We start from the raw sequence: 6,682 nt of genomic DNA, 5'->3' as shown, positions 1-6,682 counted from the left end.
GCATTGAAATTCCTGTCGCCTTTCCTGGTTCTGGTTCCACTGGATTGCAAATCAGTCCAGTGACTCTGCAACACCAACGCCGATTTCACATATCTGCTTTAAGGTAAAGTCATCAGTGTCGGCTAAAGAAGATTCACCTGTCTAATTTTCAAAGCCCGGGGACAGAGAAGCGGAAGAGTCGACAGGACTCCTGATGTCCTTTGTACAGACACAATCTAGAATTTGTATGCGGGTTTTGTCGAAGTTTGAGACCAAATAATACCCCCCCCCCCACCTTGCCAAACGGTTCATGCAGCAAATCAAGTTCCCAACGAATATTATTTTAGGTTATCCATAACGTGTTTACTGTTTTCTTACATCTGATGCCAGGATACACAAATAGCAATAACACCCTATAATGCATAATGACAATCCATGCCATATGTATGACACACATAACTGTGCGAGGAAACTCAAGCCTCTGGTAGTCAGTCATTCAGAAGGGCTGTATGACCTAGCAATGGAACCAGTAGCAATGCGTGGACACAGGTCTACATATCGTCACCCTCATTGCTTAAGTCATTTTTCGGCGATTTCTGGATTTTTGCCTAAATCAATTCTTCATCACGTGGCGCACCTGTTGGTATAGCTGCCTTTGCGAAGTCTAAGGTGTGAGTGGTCTAAAGTGCGCCTCAAGTTTCTGCCTAAGTCATTGAAAATTAAGAAAATGAGTTTTTTTTTTTCCGACTTCCCTAAAAGTAGAAAAAATTACTTTGGTAGTTTCTTTATGAGGGTGACGATATATAGAATCACTGAGCAGGGTAGTGGTACTGTACAGCCGCGTTCATGATTCCCTGAGACACATCTGATGGAGAGTGACTGGCCCGCTCTGCCCTTACCAGACGGCAGGTTGCTGAGTCAGACTGCCCTGGCAATGCACACAGTGAAACTTAGAATGGAACCTCTTCTTTCAAACGAAAGGTAATGAAAAGAAATGGGTGGAATTAAACTGTAATAATGGAAAGTATTATCGCATAGGGTAATAAAATACGAAATAAGTGTAGTGAAATAATTGTACTTACTATTGATTACATAGATATAGCTTGAAAAATTAAGAAATATGTTAGTGGTTTGTTGTCTGCCATCACGATCAACTTCATTATATACAGTATTTGTTTTTTCTTTCGAGTTACATGGAATGGGAAATGGTTTTACATTACTGCAGTAAATTTATTTTATTTTATTTGCTTGTTTTAATATCCCCAATACCATTATTTGTCGTGTCAGTATATCAATAATAACAGAGGAAAAGAAACATGATAAGAGTAACGAATATAGTATCAAATTATTATTGTTAAGTGAGTCACTCAAAGTGATGACATGATGGGACTCAAGTCATACAGCCACGAACGAAATATGAGTTTTTATCAGTGTTGCACATTTAAATGGGAATTATCCTATCGGTTCTTCAAAATTATCGTTTTTCCCTGAAATTATCGTACACTATTGAATTCGGTTTTATTGGTGTTAAATAATCTGATGTATTTTTAAATTGTCGCCGATACCTTGGTGTATTTACTGAAAACTTACCCATTACAATTATGTTTATCAGAACCGTAATTTTGTAAGGTACTGACATATACTCAGGTGTATTTTTATCACTTTTTATTTTGTATCAAAATTAGGCATACCATGGAAATCTCGTATTAATAATACTATTATAATAATATAATCAATCTTTTATTAGAAAAAGAAAATATTACAAGGAAAAGAAATAGCCTCTGTGCCACACTAGAAAATCAGTCTTTCTATACTCCGTTTGCTTTATCTGGTCAGGGGTGTTCCTAGAGTATTTGTCAACCAGGGCAGACCTATCCACTGGCACCCCTTACCTCCCATAGATGAGTAATATGCAAACGAAAAATCGCCGTAATAGTTATACGGTAGTTTCGAAATTCAGGTTTAATGAGAATTAAACAGCATAGAACCATTTACTTTCAATCTAATTTCTGATAGAAATACTGAAAACCTTGAATCAGTAAAATGAAAAAGTTACCATTCAGCTAAATGGCACTCCCTATGGCTGTCACCCCGGGGTGGGCTGCCCCCCTGCCCGCCTTAGTACGCCACTTCATCTGGTTATCAGGGGGTTTAGTCTTTGCGGTAGTATGGCGGACCAATTAATCAAGATCAAGGAGGCTTGACTTTGTTGGAATAGACTCTTGTTTACGCTTGACACCATCAATGACACTTGCAATTTTCTTAGAAGCCATAGCCAGGGTTAAGTATAAGAGAAATGAGGTAAGAAGACAAAATACTGGGATCACACCAAGACATGCAGTGTAAGTAATCCAAGTCATCACGCCGTCACTCAACATTACCTGTGGCCGTCCGGTAAACTATTCTCATTTTCACTGAGTCTGGCATCATCAGTGGTGTCCTCCGTGCCTGTACTGTTGATGTAAATCCTCTGCACAAGGTGAGCCTCTATTATATTACCTTGAGAACCTAAATAGAGGCAATATAAAAAGGTTTATTCAGTGCTGAGGAGCTTTATCAATGCTATAGAGTAGGTGTTGAAGAATCACTGATGGTGCCAGACTCGGTGAAAAGGAATATAGCAGCAGAACGTAGTCCATAGAACTTAAATAGATAATTCATAGAAATGTGCTTACTCTTGCAGATAATAACTCAATAGGACCATTAAAAAAAAAAAAAAGTATTTTCAATGATCACCATTACATTAGCTCTTAAGATCCTCATCTGTCAAACTGTGGAACAACTGTGCATGACTAGCCATGTGTGCAAACATATCTTTGGAGTGAGTACATTTGACACATGACCCTCATGAATTTTTTAGACATTCTGATGAAAGAAGACCCATTTGCAATTTTGGTTTTTAGCCTATTTCTTAGCTTAGTTTTGAGATTAACTTTGCCTGAATACTATTTCACATTCAGCATTAGAATGTGTGGCCACAAAATTTACTGCAATGCTAGCTTTCAACCCAAAAGTATCGTACAAATGTACGATAATAGAAAATTATATCGTGCATCGTTGTAGAGGCAATATTATCATACACATACGATAATTATCGTACTTGTGGCAACACTGGTTTTCACGTAACTTGTAAAGTATCTATGATTTCGAAAAACGAGTTTATTTATGCTGAATAGCAAATAAGCAAAGCAGCAGTATGCAGAGGAAATTGCTTATGCAATATTTGCACAAAGATAGGAAAGTGTTGGGGAGTTGAATGGCGGGCAACAAACCACATAACACATTTCTTCATTTTTCAAGTTGTATATATATATATATATATATATATATATATATATATATATATATATATATATATATATATATATATAGATAGATAGATATAGATATAGATAGATAGATAGATAGATACAGTATATACTGTAATCAATAGTATGTAAAATTATGTCTGTATAGATAGATAGATAGATAGATACAGTATATAATGTAATCAATAGTATGTAAAATTGTCTGTATACTTATTTTGTGTTTTATTACTCTGTGCAGTAGTACTTACCATTATTAATGCTTAATTTCACCCATTCCTTTTTCATGACCTTTCGTTTGAAAGAGGCAGTGCCATTCTCTGCTTCACTGTGTGTGTTGGTAGGGCCATCCAATTAGGGTAGAGCAGGCCAATGGACTGGTTGACGGTCGTGTGCAGGTTACATAAAATAATAAAACGGCCATTCGTAATCATCGGAATATCGTTATTTTTTCTATCTGACTTATTTATGAAAAAAATAGTCAAAGTTGGAGATTATCGTACCTCGTGCGAAACTGATGCACACTTGCTATGACGTCACAAGCCATACCATGGCCACAGCTGATTGCCACTCACAACAATGTCTTGGAATCATATTCCAGCACAGGTAAAATTTCTGTGATATGCAGGTGTTATTATCATGCTAAATATGTAAGACTTAGTGTGATAGCTCTTTTAAAGATCAAGTATGCTTTATTTATGCTTTAGTGAAGATTTTTGTTGGTTTTAGAGAGACTAGCAGTGACGGCGAACCTTGTGACAATCAGTTACCTGTAGAGCAACTTGGCAGCACAAAGATTAGATTTGATAAAGTCGTAATAAAGTCATTTACGAATTGAATCAGTATAAGTATTGCTGGGTCCTGACTCCAGGGGCATATAGCCCTGAAATTGGGCGGTAATACATAGGGAAGATGTCACAAAGACCAAAATATTTCATTGTTTTTTCCTCCCAGATAAGCCTGACCATGGACAGCTAGACCTCTGTGGAGTATTTGGTTATCTAATCTCTTGGTCTTACGTACAGGTGATGTTTGAATATCTTTTTAGTAACAGCCAGTCTGATCTGAAGAATACAATTTTCACATCCTTACCAATGACTTATGCCAAAGATAGGGTTGGTTTTGACTGACAGGTAACTGTTAGATTAGGTTAAGTTATATATGTTACGCTGTTATAATTTTTATCACTTCATACACACCTAATTATCTGAAATCCAGTCAAAAATTTGGTTAATTAGAATATTTAAAAAAAATTTAGGATTTAGAGCAAGATAGAGCTAAAGTTAGCAGAAAAGCTTCACCTCCAGCTTGCCAACTTACCTTGACTGACATCTGTTTTGTGTAAATATTGATTTACAATGCAAATACATTTATTTGTGCTTTAAATCAATATCTGTGCAAACTGGAAGTCTGTCAACGTGCAATGACGATCTGAAGGGTAAGTAACTGCTAACTTTACCATGTTTTAGCTCTGGAACCTGATTTTTTATTAATGATCATGTTAACCCCTTCGTACACGATGATGTGTTTGTTGTCATTAGGGTCTGGCTGCGACAATACACATTGACGCTTTTGGTGTCATTAAAGCATAAAACCTTTCATCAGAGGAAAGTTTTCGGCCAATCAGCATCATTTTTGGAGGCGTCATAGCTTCCCTGCTCCTGGTCAAAAGTAACGAGTTGGCAGCTGTGGGTCCTGATACCAGCAAGAGAGTGGACAGGTTATTCAGTACAAAATGAGCTGTGAGTGGGGAAGGTAATGCACGGTTCTATCCCTTTAAATTTCCACTCTAAACCCCCATCCCGGCCATGCAACATATTTCACTGTACCAGTAGTGCTTGTGTATAATGTTTGGGCACTGTTGTGATTAGTTTTGGTGTTTGCAATAGGAAATTAATTTGGTGTTTGTGAAGCATTCCTGGTTGTTATCAGCCGTTTCCCCAACAAAGATTGTGCTACTGTTTCTTATCAACTACACTGCCTCTACCCTGCACCAAATGTGAGTATTGAAGTATAAAAAATAGTGACAGTGAATCATGTGAATAGAGTGTGCATATCTAGTGGACAAAGAATTGGTGAAATACGTGCAATAGCTTAGAGGAAGGCAGGCAACTGCCCTACAATCATGACCCGGTGTGGGTACCCATAGTTTTTTGTATTTTTCTCGAAAACTCTTAGACCTAGGATCACTGTTGTGGCTCAAATGAAAGCCAGTGAAATTCTGCATGGGATGATAAAAAAGAAAACATAACAGAGGCAAGTTTTTTGCTATAACTCCCCAAATAAAAAAAATCTGTTTGTCAGAAATGGGTTTTACTTTCTTATTACTTGAACACCATACCTCGTATCAAACTGGGACCTCTGCATTCGAAAGCTAATAAAATTCTCTTTCCAATGATTGTATAACATGTAGAAGTTGATTAGTAAACATTCGACTTATGATGATGGGAAGTGAGATGTATGCTCCTGAATGTTTATTCACATGGCACTGATGTATGTATAGTGTTTTTTTTTTTTTTTGCTTATCTTGTAGAACAAACATCGACGAATAGGAATATGTGGGTTTTGTGGCGAAACAAATATGTTTGGGTGGTGAAAATAAGCTGAGAAGACATTTTTGGAGTGTGCAACAGGCAGGGGGGGGAAAGGGGAGAAAAGCCAGCACCTCATGTCCCAGAAAACTTATTAACTTATCTGTGCATGAAAGGGTTAAGCACAAATTTTTGGCCAGACTTCAGATATTTAGGTGTGAATGGACCAATATGATGATAAAAATTATTGTAATATCTTCCACTTAAAAGTGCTGATTAGGTAAATGAACACTGGTTTGGTATTTCTTCGCACGGCATCACAACAGCAGGCTAATATAAGACCTAATCCCCTCTACAGGAGGGGAGAATCTTCAGACAAATGAATGAACAACAGCAGGAGTTGCCCGTTGTGAAGAGGTACTCCCTACACGCTGCTTGCCATCACATCTTTCTAGTTTTCATGTTTCTTGGAACAGTGATGAATCTTTTTTCTTGTGTGATTCTACTTGTGCCAACGGCCATACCACGTTGAGTACACCGTTTCCCGTCCGATCAGCGAAGTTAAGCAACGTTGGGTCTGGTTAGTACTTGGATGGGTGACCGCCTGGGAACACCAGATGCTGTTGGCATCCCTACGTGTCAAGTGGGGTTGGTGGAGGATTAGTGCCCCTCCCTGTAAAACAATTAACTCTAAGCCGTTGGCCACCCCGTTTGGGATACATGGGGTCTGGCAATGAATGAATGAATGATTCTACTTGTGTGCTTGTGCGGTGGAAGAAAACACCATTGGTGGTTATTTGCTGACCTGGCCACGGCGAAGCAAAGCTTGGCTAATCAGCAGAACCAGTTACACAACTGAGATAGGGA

General features: G+C 38.0%; 1 non-coding gene across 1 annotated transcript; it reads left to right on the top strand.

Moving 5' to 3' along the window:
• Nucleotides 1-6,325: 6,325 nt before the first annotated feature.
• On the top strand, nucleotides 6,326-6,444 carry LOC145394579 (5S ribosomal RNA). The gene has a single exon (XR_013896438.1). It is a non-coding gene; the product is annotated as a 5S ribosomal RNA (ribosomal RNA).
• The last annotated feature ends 238 nt before the right edge of the window (nucleotides 6,445-6,682 follow it).

Source organism: Coenobita brevimanus, chromosome 27 (assembly GCF_032717465.1).
Source record: "Coenobita brevimanus isolate Jiangsu-jjx chromosome 27, ASM3271746v2, whole genome shotgun sequence".
NCBI classification, from domain to species: Eukaryota; Metazoa; Arthropoda; class Malacostraca; order Decapoda; family Coenobitidae; genus Coenobita; species Coenobita brevimanus.
This window is presented reverse-complemented; position numbering and strand designations above follow the sequence as displayed.